Genomic DNA, 20,799 nt, shown 5'->3' with positions numbered 1-20,799 from the left:
CTGAAACAAATCAAGCAATAATCAATAAATAGAAGGTCATAGGGAGTTCTTATGTAAATATATTTACAGGCAGTCCCCGGGTTACGTACAAGATAGGGACTGTAGGTTTGTTCTTAAGTTGAATCTGTAAGTAAGTCGGAACTGGCGTCCAGATTCAGCCGCTTCTGAAACTGACCAGTTTCAACAGTGGCTGAATCTGGACGCCAGTTCTGACTTACATACAGATTCAACTTAAAAACCCCAGGCTCCGCGGCTTTGCTCTGCTTTGCTCCCCGTCCCCCTAGTCTGCAGACCAGAGGGACGGGGAGCAAAGCAGAGCAAAGCCGCGGAGCATGCAGGCAGCTGACAGCCCAGACGCGTCTGGGCTGTCCGCTGCCCGCGTATTCCGCCGCTTTGCTTCCTCTCCCTGGTCTGCTGGAGACCAGGGAGAGGGAGGGCCCCGTTCGTAACTATGGATCCGACATAAGTCGGATCCGCGTAACTTGGGGACTGCCTGTATATTTGAAAATAACCTATTTTTTCTAAAGATGCTGATAGTGAAATATTTGTTCAGTGCCGTAAGTGAGAAGCTTTAATTACTGTTACTCTGATGCGTGGATATGAAGAACATCAGTTTTCAGTTGCTAAATCAAGATTTGAGCCTACTGCTTTGGAGAGTGCAATGGCGTAGCCCTATCTGAGGGCTACTTTTCTTCAGTGCTGCTGGCTCTTTTTTCCTTGTTACTTCCCCAGTGCCCTATTTATGACCAGTGCAGAGTCAGGCAGTGTTGGTGTGCTGGATAGTTTTAGACAGCATAGCTCTTGTGGATTATCTGGGGGGGGGGGAGGTGTGTGTGTGTGTGTGTGTGTGTGTGTGTGTGTGCGACATACTACTTATGTACGTATGATGGTGTCACGCTGCAGGTAAAATACTACTACACAAGATATGGTACCGATAAAGCTGTGTGACAACCAGATTGCAAGTCGTGAAGTTAGAAAATATTTAATCTCCACCAAATTTGACTTTTCCTGTGTGAAACTTATCATTGCAGACTCACTGGCAAGGCTCATCTTTGATTGATTTGCTGGCTTCTGGCTTGGGGGGGGCCATGCTAGAAAATGTCACGTGACTTGCTGCAGGTGGCCTTTCTGTTGAACACGAGTCAGATTGGAAAGACACCAAGTGAACATCAAGTTCAAAATGTCTGGAGAGCCAGACAATACAAACTAGTTCGTATCCAGCTTTAATTAAATGTTTGTAGGCATGCATGAAATTCAAATGAGGCATGGCTGGTTCAGGAATGCAAATCTAACTTGATGGTTGATTCTGAGTATGTGCATGAACGCTTTGAGCTGATAGTTTGAAACACCACTAGCTCGTTTAAAGAAGATTCGAGCTTTTGTAAGTGCACATACTAAAGATAAGCAATCAGTCCTAATACTACTATGCAAGAGAAGATGTTTCATATGTTGCCACTAGTCATGTCTGTAAGTGATCCTTTCAGCATTTCTCCCCATCTTAATACATAGTTTAGAAATGTGTCTGTTTGTGAGTCTGTTTGTTCAAGAACTCCTCCCAAATAGTAAGACCTAGGACCACCAAATTTGATATACAGCTTCCTCTTATCATAATTTAAAACAAGGTAAGTGTGTGGTTGTGCCAGGACACTGGAATGTGCCTTGAATTTGATTGTTTCCATAAAATGGAAAGGGAAGCATCTGGTAGTATGACCACGGAGGCAGCAAGGGGCCAGAGATGGGGAATGGGACAGCTATAACCCCACTGGGGCAGAAATGGAGAAAGGGACAGCTGTCTACTATATATTTCAGAGAATTTGTCTGTGTGTCTGTCCCCCAGCTGGAGAACATGCATGCCTCCCCTGGCTCTACCCACTGCGGCTGCAGCAGCCATGGACAGACACTTCTCATTTGGCCCAGGCTGCGCATTAAGAGAGACCTAGGGTTGTCCTCTCTCCCCAGGGCAGCATCCTGCACTCCTCACTCTCGCTCCAGACTAATGATTTGAATGAAGAAAAACAAAACTTATTTGAGTTAAAGACTGGAGCAATGGCAGATAAATCTTCTAGTATTAGTATAATCATGATCTCCACTTCTCACTTTGGACTACACCTCATGAACTTTTGTGGTGTTTTTTAATTGCTGCTGGAATAACTGTCTAATATATAAAGAAACACCATCTCAGCTAGCAAAGGCCTAACCTCAATATATTAATTATATGCTGTACTTCAGCTATAATCCAATCTTGTATTTGTGAACATGCTTCTTAGGTGAGATTTCAGGTTTAACTAAGAAAAGGTGAAATTTTCTGAAAGATAGTTTTACTCCCATCTAAAATGGGAAACACAGAGTAGAAGGTTAATAAGAGAACTCTCTGAACCTAGTGGTTAGACTAACATTAAGCCACCCAGCTGAGGAGGGTGAAGAAGCTGAGCCAAAACAATCATAACGAATCCAATCAGATCACTGTAGGCATTCTTGTTTTCAAAGATGGTAGGAAACAGTTTTCTTAGGAGAAACTGAATCTTTTTTTTTTTTTCACTTTAATAGACAGTTTTCTGATCTCCTGTTAAGCTGACAAACTACTATCAGCACTGAATTTCTGACCTCCCATTTCACTATTTTTTTAATGATTTTCAGAACTTCTAATAGTCAAATCTGTGTTTGCAATATTGCATGCTGCTTGCTTGGTTAAAAAAGGCCTGGTTTTCCTTTTAGATTAATGTGCAGATGCTTTTGCATATTGGTGGGCAATTTTGCATTGGTTTTTGTGTTTGTAGCGCTTCTAGATTTTTGTGCAGCCATTAGCACTAATGGGGATTTGTGAGAGTAACAAGAGGAAAATAAATCCCAGCATGCTTTACTTAATTTCCTTTTGAAGTGGAATAAAGTTGTCCTGTTGACCATATGCGGTGATTTGCTACTGTTATGAGCAGTTTTTTACTCCTGCTGAGTACAGGAGTCTTATTGAGGCTAGGATTATTCACATTTTAGAATGTGTACTGAATGTATAGATAGATGTCACTTTTAAAAGTACTGATAAGTTTCTTTTCTATACAGGAACAACAAGTGTATTACACAATTGTGCTTTCTACACCTATAGAGACTGTGCTCCTGGGTGTGTAGTGAGATATGGAATTAAATTACTTGGGTTACTTGTACAGATATTTATTGGCAGAACCCTCATAGCTGGGTTGTGTCACTTTGAAAATGCCTGCCCTCTTTGTAGGTCAAATGCTTTGTTAGTAAAACCAGCATAGCATCACTGACTTCAGTGGCGCTGTACCAGTTTCCATTGGCGGAGAATCTGGCCCTCCTTTTCTATGGATTGCCATTTGGTATACCTCAGGAAACGTCCACTAACACTTTAGGGGAAAAGGCTGCAACCTGCTTAGAAAGAGAACCACAATAAATAGTAACTATGGCCTTGTTTACACTAACCCCTCCCGTTGATCTGTGCAACTTCCGCTACACAAATAGCATAGCTGAAGTTGACATACTTAATGTGGTATTTTCTGTGAGGTAGGGTTGTCAGGGGCTGCTCTTCCATCAACTCTGGCTATTCTCATCCTGGTGGATTCCTGGATTTAATGGGAGAGTACTTGGAGATTGATTTATTGTGTCTAAACAGACACGATAACTTGGCTGCCAGTGGATCCACCATGTAGTGAAGACAAGTCCTAAATCTCAATAATGTGATCAACTGTCCTCTATCAGAAGTGTGGCTTCTAGCAAGGCTGTAATCTCATGGCATCTGAGCCCCACAACACAAAAGCTGAGTTCTGTGCCAGCATTTATTTAATCCAGAGACAGCATCTCACATTCAAAGACAGGGGAGCAAAGCAATGATGCATTAATGGTTTTGTTGCCCTTCACCAGGATTGAAAAATATGTCATACTTACTCCCATCTGCTCACCAAAGATGTAAATGTACTTGGCCGAATCCACTGCTGGCTGCTCGCAGTGCTGGCACCGATTTGTGCAACTATATAAAGCACCCTAAATGTCCAGGAATTCATTGAACAGGATCCATGGAGCAGAGGAGGCTGTCGGATGGACTTAGCTGAATCAAAGTGAAACGGGGGGAGGGGAAAAAATCATAATCTGGACCCAATATTCCCTCTCATTTTTCCATCAGTGTGCGGAATAAATTTTGTTATGGGCACCCAAGCATGTGCAGATGCACACCATTTGTAGAAACACATGCTGCCAGCTGTGGGAGACTGGATGCTCTGCTAATCAGAGGGGTGACATCTGAATCTCTCTTGGGTGGCTGCCCAAGTGCTCAGTTTACAGGGAATACTGCCAAGACCCTTAGCCCATCCATTGTGTTTGTGCTGCTCATTAGCAGCTAGGAACTTGCCTTACATGTGAGGAATCACTGGCTATCATAGAGTTGTCAGCCTCATGGCCTCACTGGTGTAGGATATTGTGCTTTTTTTGAATGGGAGGGGGAATGATAGTGCTTTGCACTCAAGTGAAACTAGCCAGAGGCTGAAATAGGGCTCTTTGTAACCGATAGGATTGGGGGAATGCAGAATTGGTCAACCATTGTTCCTCCCTCTTTCTGTGGAAGTGCATTGAGTGCAACTTGCCTGGACCTGAGGATCTGAGCATATCTGTGTATTTTACATCACTGTAAGTGTCTTTTCAGTATTGCTTTTGAGTGCAGGATACTCAGATTCTGTACTTTTGTAAAATGAAGAGTGAGTTAAAAATTCAGGAGAAATTAACTAAATACATACCTCAAAGTTTTTTCCTCACGTATTTGATGAACATTTAAAACTTTTTGTAATCTGACCATTTATTCTAAAATGTAATGAGGTTTAGACCAATGGTTTGTTACTGTATGTAGGTGAATAGTGGCGCTAACAAGGTTGAAATGCTAAATTAAAGGCTTTTTAACTTTTAGTTGTCATTATTTAGGCTGCTTATGTTTTCTTGATCCTTGCATGTCCAGAAATGTGTCCTGAGGGTTTTCTCTCCTCCCAGAGGAACTTGTGGGCAAGTTGGGCCTTCAGCCCTGGACCAGCCTTGGCTTTCTAGGGTGAATATCCCGTTGTCTTTGAAGTTGTTTGCAAAACTCCAAGTAACATCAGTGGGGTCAGAACTTAATCCCTTATTTGGAAACATTTCCCAGAGCTCTCTGCCTCCCACTGAAGCAAATGTTAAGATTCAATCTTCTGCTTGTAGCGCAACCATCAACACTTTTGTATATGTATATGTGAAGTTTGGGATACAAACTTGTATCTTGAGTGCAACTGTCTCTCTGCAATTTTAAAGTTGCCGAAAATGTTCTCTCTGGGCTTTGTGATTGGATTCCTTCTCTGTGTTTTTCTCACTCTTGTATTTATTAACATCCGTCTTCATGTCTAGTTCTGAGAGATGCAACCATGGAAGTTTACATGAAAATGCATTCCTTTTCAAGTGTTCTGTCTAATGGACTCTGCTCCTTTAAACTGAAGCCAGTTTCCATCCTACTTCATCTACTAATGTTTGAATCTGTTTGGAAGGGAGGAGTGATACTTTGCTCCCCCGTCTAAATCCACCTTGTTGTTTTCCATTTCAGATTTTAATGCATTTATTGATTGGAACTGGCAGGTATGACTGGCTATAAGAGGGGTGTGTGAGGAGCCTGCCTGTATTAATCCCTCCTTCCATTCAAGATGGAACATTTTAGTTCTCTCTTCTGTGCTGAATTTGGATGTAAAGCCCAATGCGTAGAGAATGCTCCCTGCAGAATTGGGAACACTCTGTCTGTAATACCTGTTTGTGTTCCTTATATATGTGACTCATTTCCGGGGATAGCTAACTAGATGATTTCATGATTGTTTTACAACAACATTGGAAGTTGTATTCTGCTTGTATAGTTTTATAGTTCTGCTCTCTAGCAATCCATTGACTTCTTTCATTGCTTTAATTTGAAAAGCTCACTTTTTTTTTTCAAGATGATGTTAAACAGTCTTGTTTTGAATCTTAATTCCATTTACTGTCATCCTTGGAATCTGTATAGTAGACCTCAGTGGGCTGTTTATCCTCCTCCACCAAATCTTCACCGCATCAGTGATTTTTAGATGCTTCATTTTTTGGATGCCCAACTTCAGGCAACTTAGTGGCCTGGTGATATGTGGGTAGGTGCTGAGCGCACTCTGTCTGAAAATCTAGTCCCTCTAAAATGTATTAAGAACCCCTAAAATAGAGTGATTAGAATCCAGAAACTGAGGATGCAGGGCTAGCAACCAGGAGCAGCAAGTAGAAGAGATTTGTGAGGGAGTTTTCCAGGTGAAGGAGGAGCAACTGGGTGATCCTTAGGTTGAGTTCAGCATTGCATGTTTGTTCATTTGCCATGTGCCCGCTTGATTGAGTTTTATAGTCTAGTCTGTTTAGGAGGCTGTGGGCTGAGCTGAGGGGCTGGTTACGCAAGGCTAAGAGTGTCTTAATGAGGGCCTAGATAACCCTGGTCCTTTGATCCCTAGCGTCGTTAGGGTCGATAAGAAGGCGGGGCTAACTCAGGGAGAAGAGGGATGTAAAACGGCAGGTTGTAAGCAAGCCAGAGAAGCAATAGACTCCCGGGAACAACACATGGAAGTTTTGCAAGGGAGTGTAAGAGAAGGGAGCATGAGAGCCATTATTCACCCAACAAACATTCTCTGAGCTTACGCCAATAACTCTTCTTCCTCTGAATTTTTTAACTTTTAATTATCATTAAATTGTCATGCACAAAAAACAAACAAACTAAACTCCTGTTAAAGCAAAAAAAAATAAAAAATATGCAGGAAGAAGTCCAGCAGCAGAGTGGAGTCTGTCAAATTTATTGCACTGAATGGATTACCTGCCTTGTGAGCAAATGGAGTATGAACACTTTCAGTGGAAGCAATTCATGGCCCTCAGAGAGCAAGGACAGGCTTTTGAGACTAGAGAGGCTGAACTAAAGGAGCTAAAGGAGACGTAATAGATCCATCCCACCCCAGACAGCCTCTGTGGAGAGTGAAAGTATGAGGGAAGGAGATTATCAAAGTGGAGTGGAAGGAAACAATACCTCAGTTGGGACCCTTCTTTCAGATGTCATCCTCTTGCATTGAGGATACTCCTCTGGAGGAAGGAACTCCAGATATTAGGAGACCGGTAACAGTAATGGGGAATTTGATTATTAGAAATATAGCTAGTGGGGTTTGTAATGACCAGGAGAGCCCCACAGTGAATTATCTGCTAGGTATGAAGGTTGCAGATCTCTGAAGATGTCTCTAAATGCTTATTCGCAGTGCCGAGAAACAGTCAGTGGTCATGGTACACAGAGGTACTAGTGACATGTAAATATAGGTGAGAGGGTCCTGGAAGCCCAATTTAGGCTGCTACCTGAGAGACTAAGGTCTAGGACTTCCATGGTAGAATTCTGTGATGTGCGTCCAGTTTCATATGCAGGGATGGGTAGGCAGAACTGCAGGATTTTAATGTGTGGATGAAATGATGGTGTTGAGAGAAGAGGTTTAGATTTAGTAGTAGCTGGTGTTCCTTTTGGGAAAGGAGGAGAGCCCATACAGGAAGGACAGATTCCACCTAAACCAAAATGGAAGAAGATTGTACACATGCAAAATTTAAAAGTTCACAGAGGAGTTTTTAAACTCAGGGGTGGGAGAAAGACAATAGATGTGTACATAAGAGTACATGATCATACGCACGCATCTCTTAGGGGAGAATTTATTAAAGGGGATGTTTTATATCCTAGTAAAGAGGGGTGACTAGAAGTTGATAAAGTACAATTAGAAACTGAAGAGAAACAGTCAAAGGAAAAAGGTCCATTCATTTACATTACATGAAGATATCCTATTTGTCAATATTTAGTTGCCTAAGTGTTGTGCAGAACTGCATGAAGTCTAAATACTAAGGTGTGTAAACTTGAATACATAATATCAATATACTCATTTAATATAATAATGATCACAGAAACTTGGTGGATCAATGAAATTCAATGGGACACAGTAATACCAGGCTACAAAAATATATTAGGAATGACAGAGTAGGTCATGTTGGTGAGGGAGTGAAAGAAAGCACTGAGTCAAATATAGAAGAAATCTTTACCTGAATCAAACTGTACTATGGACTGTTTATGGACAAAAATTCCATGCCTGACCAGGGTACTGATGATAACTGTAAAATGCTCACAGAGATTAGAAAATCTACCAAAACAGAAAACCCAATAATAGGACATTCCAGCTATCCATATTGACTGGGAACATGTCATCTCAGGACAGGATGCAAAGATAAAATCTCTAGACAACATTAATGACTGCTTCTTGGAACAGCAACTCATAGAACCCATAAAGGGAGAGTTCATTTTTTATTTCATCGTAATGGTGCGCAAAATCTGGTCCAAGAGGTGACTACAGCTGAACCGCTGAGGAATATTGACCATAATGTAATTAACTTTAACATACTTGCTAGGGCTAAAAACACCAAGGAAACCCATCACAGCAGCATTTAACTTCAGAAAGGGCAGCTGTACAAAAGTGAGGATGCTAGTTGCATTGAAATTAAAAGGAACAGTTAGGGAAGTGAAATACCTGCAACCAGTATGGAAACTTTTTAAAAATACCATAATAGATGTTCAAACTAAATATATACCTCCAAATAATAATAATAAATAAGGATGCAATAGGATAACTGTTCACACGGTCAACCAATAAGCTTGGCCACATGTTCCCATCCCACTCGGTGGACATGTTTGCTAGACCTGTTTGGTGTATGATTTTTCAAAATCTGGTTCCTCTTTCTCCCTGCCATGTTCTTTGTGTGTGTGCATGCACATATGCATCAGAACCCTGTTAACGTATGAACTTGAGTTTTTGTGCTTTTTTTCATGGTGTCTCCAGTAACCTCTTCCGTCAAGTCTTTCATTGCTCTTAATTTTCTAATGTGTTCGTTTGAAAGACACTGTTATATTTCACTTGGCAGGTGTGTCCACTTGGTGAGTCCTTCCAGTTTCATTTAGAGTTGAACTTGCTGCTGCTTTTGCAGTTACAGCTATTTCTAATTGTAAGTTAGGGACAGTGCAGATAGCTTGCAGTTTATGCAATTGTGGATTGTTATAGCAAAGCATTTGACGCTAGTATGATGCCTCCCATCTCAAGGGAATTAATTTATACACTGTACAATGTTACTGATATGCACACAACCCCTTTAGACTGGGGTGAAGTCTATGTAAGGGTGGTGTGTCACACTGAAAGGTCACATATTGCTTTGATGTCTTTCTTTCACGGATCATAACATTTTAAAAAGTAATAATGAACATACTTGTGCGGTCGTATTTTCTCTATTGAACAGGTGGAGAAACTGAGGCACAGAGAGATTGACTGACTTGCTGAAAGTCCTCCAGGAACTCTCAAGGAAGAGTTGAGAGCAGATCCCAGGGGTGAAATCTTGAGTCCACTGACATCAATGTCAAAAATCAATGATTTCAGTGAGGCCAGAATTTCATCCTAGATCTCTTGACTCTGTGCCTTAATTAAAAAAATTTAACCTTCAAGTCCACACACAACAAATATGATCTTAAATTATAAGGTGTCACATGAAAGATCCTAACAAAATAAATGCCATGAAGCTTAATTTATCTCATAAACATGAAGAGCTAAGTCAACCCTGATGGGATCTGTGGTTTGAGGGAGTCTAGGTATTTAAAACCTGATGCTTAGGCTACTAACCCATGCCTGCAGGTTTCCTTGATGAATAAGATATGAAGAAATCTCCATTTCTGCAAAGCAGATATTAAATTGGATACTCTTTCACCTTTCCTTGATAAGACCTGCTGCAGAGATATGCAGGGGAATGGAATGGTGCTTTGGAAGAAAATATATTTAAATGTAACATACAAATGATAGGAGGATTGTTAGTGTTGGTAGCAGTACTCGCCTCAACGTGTTACTGAAAATACATCTCTCCCTGTAGTTTTTGCAATAGATCAGTGGTGGACAACCTGTGTCCCGCAAACTGCATATGGCCCATTGCAGTTTGTAGTGCTCAAAACATTTTGCTTATCATTGCCCACGTGTAGTGTTGCCATATTCTCCTGTTTCCATCTGTGTAGTTTTTTCCTGCCAGTATTACTAAAGTGACACACATGTAAAGCAAGGGCACATGAAATGAGATGCATGCTGATTGCACACAATATTGCCTGTGAGAGCCGTTTGCTCCCTCTGCCGCCAATCACAGTGCTGCTACGGTTCAGTCGGCACACCTCACAAATTCTAGGTACACAAGCTCAGTTAGCAAAACTATCCTATCCCGGGAGACCATCTTGATTCCAGCAATCCTGCGGCCCATGGAGATAGAGGAGGGCCGCATGACCACCCACTAGCCTCGGTTAACCACTGCCACGCTAGATTACGAATAAAAATGGTAGTGATTGATGAAGCGTTTGGTGTCTCACTGTAGTTGGTCAAGAGGGATGTTGAAATCACCCAAATGAAATACTATATCATGAATAGGAATATGTAACTGTTAAGTATGCCATTGGTTATCATAACTCCAGACTCCTTCAGAGCTCTGTCCAACCAAAAATGTTCTTTGCAAGAGCTGGAGTACAGTGTCTTCATGAGACCTGAGTGGCCTCCACCCGCAAATACTTCCAACTGAGAATGCCATTGTGGGGTGTGCTACTTAGGGATGTGAAGGATTAGTTGTCTATCCAATAAGCAAATGCTTATCGGATAGTTGACAAGCTTGTCGACTAGTTGCCCCCCCCTTTGCTGCTTCTGTCAGAAAGAGGCACCAAGAGGGAGGGGAAAGGAGGAGGTACTTGAAAGTGTCAGCGCTGCATGAAGCCTGGGGTGGCTACACATACCACTGCCACTTTGAAATGCCACTGGGAGCCTGACTCCAGGCTCCTGCAGCGGCGTTTCAAAGCGGCAGTGCCACACGGAGCCCAGGATCAGCTGGGGACTCCCCAGCTGATTCATGGGCTTCACGTGGCGCTTTTGCCTTTAAAGTGTAGCAACAGCCCTAGGGCTGTTTCTACACTTCAAAGGTGGAGATGCCCTATCGACTACTTGAATAGTTGATACAAAATGCATCAACTATATGATTAGTCACTTACCCACAATTTAACTTCCCTAGTACTACTTACTGTGTATGAATGTGTGGCTTTAAGCAACAGTATTGCTTAGGAATTCTGCTGAACTGAAGGGGGAGCGCTCTGAAGTCTGTATGTAGGATGCACTCTGGGTTGATTGATCAGCAGCAGAGAGAGTTTTAAACAGGGAATTGGAATTCACAAAAATTCTGCATGTCATGAGGGTTCAAGGCTGTAGAGTTCTCAAGGTAGATGTGGGAAACTGATTGAATACCGTTTTTTCACCCACACGGACAAAAAAAGGTATTTTCCCCCATGCCATTTTGAGGAAAGACTGAACCATTCTGCAAAAATGTTCCCCAGAATATTCACCATGATTCACACAACTTGAGCTGGAAAATTTCAACCCAAAGGATTAAAGCTACTCAAAATTATAAGCAATGAGACTCAGAATCTGGGATTCAACTCCAGACTCAGGAAGGAAGTTTGCTCCAATGGGACACACAGTCTTCTGCCCATTCTTCCTAGATTTGGCTTCCTTTTGCCTCCTCCTCCCCAGCTTGTCCTTTGTTCCTGTCTTGTCTCTTCCCCATCCCTGGTTCCTTGTCTCATTCATACCTTACTTCTCTACCTCAGTCTCCATGCTACTGTTTTATAGCTCCAGTCTCTCTTTGTCCAGACATTAAATCCCATGTGCCTAACTCCTCCAGCGCTCCAAGTCTCGTTCACACTCCTATACCCAGTCTCTGTCCTTCTTCTCACCCAGTTCCAAACTCCTTAATCAGCATGTGCCATTTGCACCGACTCATCTGGTCTGTCTCTTCACCCCCTTCTCCAGTGGGTCCCAGTCTTTTTCTTTTTCCTCAGGTTCTTCTAAACGGTCTCCTCCCTCCCTCCCTTCCTTCTTTTCCCAGATTCTTTGTTCAGTGAACTCCAGTTCTGTCCCCCACACTCCAGTTCCTTCTCAGAACTGTCTTCCCTCCCTTCTGGATTCTTGTTCCTACTCTCCTTTTCTAGCCTGTCCTATGCCCTTGGATCCAGTCTCTCTGCCCTTTTCCCACTCCCTTAGCAGCTTCCAGTATCAGTCTCACTCCCAGCTCATCAAAAACGTCTTCCCAAAGGATAACTTTGGCAAAATTATAAGTAAGGCGAAGACTATGTGACTGAGACCTTGGTGACATTTTCTGCTTTAGGCCTGAAGGGGCGGGGAGGGCAAGGCTGGTGCTGTCAGCTGCTGAGAGTGATGGGACTCCAAGCCACCAACACCAGAACTCTGATCTGCAGTCATGGGTCTGAGAACTCTGGCTATGGATGGTGGAGATCCCTGTAGCTCTGAGCTGCTGTGGGCGGCAAGGGATCCCCCATGCTCTGTGTCTGTGGATGGCAGGGAACCCCGATTCTCCAAGCTGCTGCAAGTGCCTGTTAGACCCTGGAGCCGCACTTACCCTCTTTTATCAGTTATTTTTAGTAAAAGTCAGGGACAGGTCACCGGCTTCTGTGAATTCTTGTGTATTGCCCATAATCTGTCCATGATTTTTTTTTTTAAAGTAAAAAAGTGGCAAAAATCTTAACTTTAGATACAAGCAACTCATGAAAGGTCTCATTATGGGAAATGTCAGACAGTCTTAATGTCCTGCCTCTAATGCAAACCACACACAGCGAGTGCATGTGTATATTTAAAGAGAGAGAGTGCACTACATACATGTGAGCAATAATAAAGTAATGTTACATTGTAATTCCATATATAATGGAAGGTTTTCCTCTCGCATAGGAGTCAGGAGGCCCTGACCCTGTCAAGGATTATCTGCTTTGATGCTACTCTGATATAAAATTGGTCTGGGGGCAAGAAGAGAATGAAAGGAACATTCCTTCTTTTCCTTTTTGAATGGTGGCAAATAACTTGGTCAAGAGTTGTAGGCCGCTATACTGCTGCAGAGGTTCCCCCACTCCTGAGAGCTGAAATTCCTCAAACTGGTTCCACAACCCTTTCAAGGTGTGAAATAAATGCCACGGTTCCTTGCTGCTGTTATGGCATGACCGGGTCAGGTGGTCAACCTTCACCCATTTAGAGAAATGTTGTGTAGATTGTGAAATCCAGGGTGGGTACTTGCAATGGCTTTTTCTTGCTTAACCCTGCTACATATTTCCATATCCGTGTGCCACCGTACAGCTGTGAGTTGGTTCTCCAGCATTTACCCATTGTCCAGGAGCCTCCCCGTGACAGCTGTATTTACAGCATTGAGCGACTGGCCTTGCAGTCATTTCCCCACATCAATAGTAATCCTAACTCTTCCTCCTAAACTGAAACATTCATTAAACTTTTATCTCAATAGGAAAGCTTCATGTTTTCTTGACAGAACAGATTCGGAGGCAACTAATTTATGACAGCAATTTAAGAAACAGACGTCTGTCTGACATGTGCCATGTAGTTCAATAGGTCGCTGCTGACATCATACTTAAAAACACTATCCTCACACGCTGTGCATTGTGGGTCGAAGTTTTTTATTTATGATTGGCCATTACCATTGAGATCAGATATTTACTTTCATGTCAGTTTAGATTAAAATGTGAATCTAAAAGAGACATTTCTGTAACCACGACACGTTTTGCAAAGTGTGCTACTCCTGTATGGCTGTCCTATAGAAATTATGTGAAAACATGATGGATTAATTGGTATAGTTAGGTCATTTATTCACTTTTCATTCCTAGAGCCCTATCTTCAAAACTGGTTCCAGTCACAAGAGGGAAAGATTTTGATTTCTTCTTAGGCCCAACTGGCATCTTCTCTCCTCCTAGGACAACTGTGTGCTTTAATCTAGTGGTGTTCTTTTTCATGAAGGGGGCTCCTAAATGCATTGCTAATGCATGTAGTAATTAATGAGAATATACTGATTAGCTTTCACAGGAATTAAAGTTAATAGAAATTCACACCTAATCCAAAAATATATTGATTTTTTTCATTGCCTTTCTGGTGGAGGGAGGACTAGGGCTTTCAAGACGTTGAGACACATTTCTTTCTTTGGACCAGATTCTAAAGTTTCTTCTCAAAGAATTAAGGTGCCAGTCCATGGAAATTAAGTGGAAAGTGTATAGAAAATGGAGTACTAAGTTGCACTGTAGCGTTCCTTCCAAATCAGATACACTGAGTCATAAAACACCGCTGGCATGGTCTTAAAAGGAGAATTGAATGGGTGCAGCAGACAAAGGATCTCTTTGGAGAATCTGGCATTGTGGATAATATCAAAATGTGTGCCTTACGCAATGAACAGTCTGAGCCCTTTGCAGTCCGCTATGACACCTGCCCTCCAGTAGTAATCTCTGTGGGCTTGAAAGGTTAAAATCTGATGTGATCAATGAAAACCAGGGCCGCCGCAGACAATATACCTTTCTTTTGTTTTTCTGAAGTTGATTACGTCAGTTTGACAAGATCTAGCGTACTCGCTGATTGCCTTGTTGTTTTCTATATTCCCACATGTCGCACCTTCTTTCTTGGTGTCTGTGGATGTGTTGCAAATGTTGTGCGTGTAGTAGCTTTTTCTTTGGGCATAGTGTCATGTCTATCAGAAGTGAATTGCAACATTGCAGCAACCTCACTATGGCTATGTCTAGACTGCACTGGTAAATCAGAATGCAAATTGTGTATCTTTTTCTGATTTTGTTTAGTAAAAGGCTTTTCTGAAATTTGGTGCGTCTACACAGCGCTAAATTTTGGAAAAAAGTGCTCTTTCGACACATCCTTTACTCCTTGTTGAATGAGGTTTACAGGGATGGTGAAAGTGTGTGTCCACTTTTTCGGAAAAAAAAATCGAAAAAGCAGACATGTTACTTGGATGTAGTGTTGTTTTTCCGGGATACCTCCAGTATCCTGAAAAAGCAATGCAATCTAGATGCTATCTTAGAGAGATGTGGTGGGTCAGATAATATTGTGTATTGGATTTATGCCTGTGGATGGGAGAGAGAAGCTTTTGAGCTGGCCACCAGAAGCTGGTCCAGTAAAAGATAACACCCGATACACCTGCTCTCTCTAATATCCTGGAACTGAGGTGGCTGCAGTAACACTGCCTGCATCTTTACACTCTGTTTAGCTCTTTTTTCCTGTTCACCATTTCACCTGCAAAATCATTCTGTGTACCCATCCTGCTGGCATTTTCTCACCTTGCTGCTGAGGGCAAATGGGCCTTCTCGTAGGCACAGTCAACATTGTTCTAGGAGTTGGATGGTAGAGTGGGGGATTATTAATGCTGGCACCTTTATGATACCCACCTTCTCTGCAAAATAGCACATGGTGCATCAGGTTTCCAGCCTTAGTAGTGTATAATTCTAAAACTGCCATTTTTTTCTCCAGCACAGTAATGCAAAATGGTACAAAACCAGGTGACATAATACTCTTTTCTCTGTTTTGGGGAAGGGGGAGAAAAACCCACAGACATTTAAAATTGAGTTGCTGTTTAATAACTGTAATGAAAATGATTTTTGAACAAATCATATATACCAAGTTTGCTCTATTGCACAGTATTCTTTCTATATATTAGTGATTTTTTTTCAGATCCTACTGCTAAGATCACTGGTCCATTTCAATTTTTATTGAAACAAATAAACCCAATAAAAACACTTATGTTGAGAGCTGAAGCTCCACAATAAAAAAAAAAAAAAAAAAAAAAAAAAAACCATTCTGTCTTGAATTCATTGATTTATTTATTTACTTCAACTGGAAAATTGAGTATTGTGTTAATGTGTTTTATAAGAATCACACTGCTCGATGAAATGGCTAATTTATTTTAGCGTATACATAAATGGCTAGCAATTTTCAGAGAGACAGGCTAATGAAAATGATGCTATGAAATTGTCTATACTATGAGGAGTGATGGAGTCAAGTTATTATTGGTTGAGTGCTAAGACGTAGTGAACTGGCCATCATGTCTTTGAACTTTTGAACTGCTACTTGTTTGTGTGATTTATTGATTTTGATATCTCTGTGTTAAGTTCAACTTTTTTTTTTTTGAGCAGGCAGCACAGATAAGTAACTTAGGCTGTGTAATTTTTATAGTTGCTTGGTTTAAAAAATTGTTGAATTGTAAGTATGTCTTAATAAATGAGGTTTAAGGTTCCCATCTATTAAGAGAAAGACATAAGTGCATATATTAGAAAGTGAACACTACCGTTCTGAACCCTAGTGAGATTTGGCAATGTAAGTGTGTATTGTATTTGTAAGAGAAATCTACCTGTGTTCTAAATTGTATGTGTAATTTCATACCAACTTTATTTTCCCTATCTACTTTAATCTCTTCCTTCCGTCACCCCCAATTCTATTTTATCATCCTTGTGCCTAGTACAGGAAGAGCATCAGTGATCTCTTTTGTCAGCTTCTTTTCAGAGGAGCACTGCATTTTTCCCGTTATTCGACAACTGATGTTGACTGGCAACAACCTCACCTTGGTTTGCTTTTGTAGGACAAATGCTCCAAAGAGCGGCTTCTTACCTAACTCAGTGAAGAAATGGAAACTTGTGTCATATTACAGCTGCCAAGCAGGCTACTACTACTATTGAGACTTAACAAACAGTATACATCAGTAGTTCTCTTCACATGCTAATCCCTTAGTGTGGCGAGATACCATGCTTGCTGTTCTTGGCAATTTGTTTAGTATCTAGGACTGAGCTATGAAAATAATGTTACTTGATCTAAAGTATTTTTTCTACTGCAGAACTTTTTGCGTGACTGTGGCTGTATAGGAATCTTTACATGGCACACACTCCAAGTTCTGTTTCTGATTAAACAGAATAATTTGACACCTGCATTTTACAATTTGATTCAAGTGCTTTAGCCAGACTTGCAGGACCTTGCCTAGCTAGCCTATCCAGTGAGGTGGGACTATTTGAAATGTGTTTGGACTTCACTAATGCACTTGTTTCCTGCTTTAAAAGATTGAAATTTTAAGCATATTTTTAATATCCAAATGCCTTCCATACAAAATTCAGCTGGAGGTCGCCGAAGTCTAGGTGTGTATTTCTGACGATTAAACTTGACATGTCTTCATTTAGATGTTAAATAGCTTCCCCCCCCCCCCCCCCCGACTAAAAACATTCTCAGAAATCTCGCAGAGACACATTTGGAAGCTAGTAACACTTTTTTTATCCTCGTTTTTTTCTTTAAAGAAGGCTCCTTTAAACTAGAAAACAAAACTAGTGAGAAGGCTAAAAACAGGACTGACACCAACACCATTAGCGGGGAAAATTTTTCCATTTCATTGCAACTATGTTATTGTTTACTTTACCATACACATCCTAATATGGTTACCTCCCTGTCAAAGCGGCCGAGCCAGGGGCTGAGGGGCCCCCTCAGGGAGAAGCTTCTAACTGCTTCTCAGACAATAAGAAACAAACGGCACAACTCCACAAAAGGCTTCCCGGAAAATAAGTGTCAAATAAATCCTAAAGAACTCTTCCTTCTGACACACAGCTCTGTATATGTAAACCTGCTTTACACCATGCTGCCCAAACTGAGCTGCGTTTGTTTGGAAATTTAAGCCACTGTTTTTTTGCAATTCATGTGAGGGCTGTGGATTAATTCCTTGAGACATATCTTTGCATACGCCTTTCATGAGTTATGTTTGCCGGAGCCTTTTACTAGGAACATTAAGGTAAGAATGTTGATTTAGCCTGGGACCTTTGTCACTCAAACTAATGCTCATCAGTAGTATAGACATTGTAAAGAAATGCTGCTTAGATCTCTCAGACCCTCTCCTAAACAGTGATGTGTTATGTCTCTTAATTGTCATGCCTGGATTCTAAAAATGCCATTAGTTGTAGATGTTGATGGAACAGAGGTGCACTCACTCCAGTGTTAACAGTGCTGTAAATACTCGTTTGGTGCTACCAATTGTCAGCTAGAACAGTTTCTTTAAAGGCTCTTCTGTTATTTCTTCTTCTGTACTTGTGGTTTGTGTGAACCCTCTTGGCTGTTCCAAAATCCTCATGGTCTTGAGGCTTGCCAGTTATTATCTGCGACACCAGAACAAAGGTAGGTTGTTAAACTGTGTGCTCCGGGGGAGGGACAAGTTATTTTTGGAGGGTTGTCTTCCTAGTGCATGACTGGTTGACCTAAAAGGAAAAAAAAATCCTCCATGAGTCTAGGAATGAGAGAGCGTACACTGTAACAGCTTTATGTAGTGTAGTTTATTTTTATGTAACTTAAAGAAGCAGCATCCTTTTTGATTTCTTTCTGTAGTGTGTTCTCTGTTATTTTCAGGGAATCTACATTGTTAAAAGTATTTTAATTAACGTATTATATTTGATTTAAAAAAAATGTTCCATTGTGGCATCTGTGATTTGGTAGTTTAGTTCACGTTTCGTTTGGCAGCTGTGAATTTCTGTTGAAATTCTAAATAAGGTTTCGTAGAGATGACAAGAGAATGGGTATTTTTAACAAGGATTTAAACTTTTTGGTTGGCATAATTTTCAGGTACAGTAGCCTTTTCTGTGACTGTTCAAGAGCTTTAATGCCCTGAACAGAGTGATGTTATTCTTTAAACTGCTTGTCATTTTTTGGTTTTTACTCTGTATGTTACTGAAAGTGGGTGTTTTCTGCAGATTAAACTCTGAACTGTCTGTGTACTTTTGTTCATCTTGGAAGTTTAAAAGATAGTATAATAAACATAACAAGGAATACTTGTACACTGTTCTGTTCAGAGGAGTTTGAAAAACCTGTCCAATTTTATTCTGGAAAATATACAAAGCAAATTTATAACTTAGTGCAAGAAGGAATAAAGTCACGGGGATAGACAGTAAGTTAAATAACTCCCTGGATAAAGTATACATTTTTTTGATCTGGGCACTGGACACTGCATCTGTAGGTACAACTCTAACTGTCTGGGGAGCACTTTCACTTCAACCTGTTTTATGCAGCATTATTCTCTTTCATTAATTCTAACAAGAATTAAAAGGTAATCAGCCTCTTTCTAAATAAAGCCTAATTCTATTTTTTTAAATACCTAATGTATGTTAGGTTACTTAATGGTTTCCTTCCCCCCCACCCCCGCCAACCTCACCACAATTTATTATATGGTTCATCTGGATTTTTATGGAAGTCTTTGGTTCTGCAGCAAATATGGATGGCTAAGATTTAAAAATATACGTATATATTATTTCTTGCACATTCCTACTGATTTCTTTCCTCCGCTTTCTGTTTATTTTTCCATTGAAGTATGTAGCCTAACCTGTGCTAATCAGAAACTGTCTTTAAAAATATATATATAAAAAAACCCCAAGTCATTTAATATAAATAAACTTTTGTGCTCCAAAACTTTGTCCTTGAACGATGTGAATGATGCTATTGAAATTAAAACACAACAATAGTAAACACCAATAAGTATATTTTAAAAACCTAAGTACATTGTTTGAAACACACACATCTATCTATCTATCTATCTATCTATCTATCTATCTATCTATCTATCTATCTATCTATCTATCTATCTATCTATCTTTAATATATTTTGCTTTTTGAGCCATGGGGTGGGTGGGGGGGCAGGAATTAGTAGCCTTTAATTAGATGTGGAGATGTTCACATTTTACAGGGATTTATGTTAGAACATGGAATGGCGGGTGGCTTGTTTCCTCATTATGAATACTCCCTGCACATAATGAGGTTCATCATTAGTTGATGGAGTGAATTTGCCCTAGCTCTACCTTGAAAGGCACATAATTTACATACTACTTCAGAGCTTAGGCTTTAATGGATTCCTCGATGAATAAAATGAAAAGCTACTTTCTTTAAATTTTTGAACACTGTTTTGATAATACGGTTTTAATAAGACATTCAATTTGCTTTTTAAGTAAATTTGAAAGTGCATTCCCAATTTTAGCACAAAATGTACTTTTTCTGTTTTATATATACTTAGTAGTACATAGTTAGATGCAGCAGTTTAAACATGGGGAGAGAACGGGGGGAGTTTATTTTGTTTTGCATGGGCTGTGTTCCTCTGGCACTGCTGCTGTGCAACTGTGGCCTTGACCAGTGAAGATTATTATCAAAATCAAGTGCATGAAAGCTCACTTGTCATATTTTAATAACACGTCGTGTGCTTCCTCGTGCCGTAAAATTCATTTTGCATGAAAATTATTTTTTAACTGCATATTTACCGTATACATTTGTGGTGATGGATCTACAAAAACGCATTACTGTCAAGATGACTTCAACAAAACCATTAGTCCCACCTCCCTGTTTATTTTAATGAGAGGAGAACAGCAAAAACTTCTCTAGTACAGTTCCACCTCTGAAACTGCTGTGTAGATATGATTAGATTAGAGTAAATTGAATTGTAGGCTGCCTAATATGCTATCATGTCATCAGTTCACTAGAGTACTGGTCTATGGTATAGAGTTAGCAGGAAATGATTTTCCTTTTTTCCTCTGCCTCCCTCCCCCCCCCCCCCCCCCTTTCGCCTTTTCCTATTTAGATGGGGGGAAGGTAGGAAATGCAGCCAGACACTCACCAAGTTTGTAACACTGAAATCTTTGGAACAAGCAAATGGAGTTTATGTAACAGCATATTGCTAAACATGTCCTTTGCTTGTGGCAGGCTGGTTAGCCTTGTGTCGTTATCAACAGTTCACACTGAAAGTGGAAAGCGGGTTTCTCTACTTTGTCAGTTGCAGCAGAGGAGCATAAATATGAGTGGAAGGCTTGTTTTGATAGAATGCTTTATTACCTGAAAATGAGGAGCATATATTAACATTAAT

General features: G+C 40.6%; 1 protein-coding gene across 43 annotated transcripts in view; it reads left to right on the top strand.

Moving 5' to 3' along the window:
• FOXP1 (forkhead box P1) overlaps nt 1–20,799 on the top strand; it is a 562,577-nt gene that overhangs the window by 264,396 nt on the left and 277,382 nt on the right. For 2 of the 43 annotated variants that reach the window (XM_075938640.1, XM_075938625.1), the window contains exon 1: nt 15,723–17,700. The exons of 39 other annotated variants lie outside the window; for them this stretch is intronic. The gene's annotated coding sequence lies outside the window, so the exon portion shown is untranslated. Of the gene's footprint in view, nt 1–15,720; nt 17,701–17,727; nt 18,081–20,799 lie in introns of those variants that run through there. 2 more of the 43 variants (XM_075938641.1, XM_075938626.1) reach the window with 2 other exon arrangements.

This window comes from Pelodiscus sinensis, chromosome 11 (assembly GCF_049634645.1).
Source record: "Pelodiscus sinensis isolate JC-2024 chromosome 11, ASM4963464v1, whole genome shotgun sequence".
In the NCBI taxonomy this organism is placed as follows: domain Eukaryota; kingdom Metazoa; phylum Chordata; order Testudines; family Trionychidae; genus Pelodiscus; species Pelodiscus sinensis.
The sequence above is the reverse complement of the archived record's forward strand: the minus strand, read 5'-3'. Positions and strand labels throughout refer to the sequence as shown.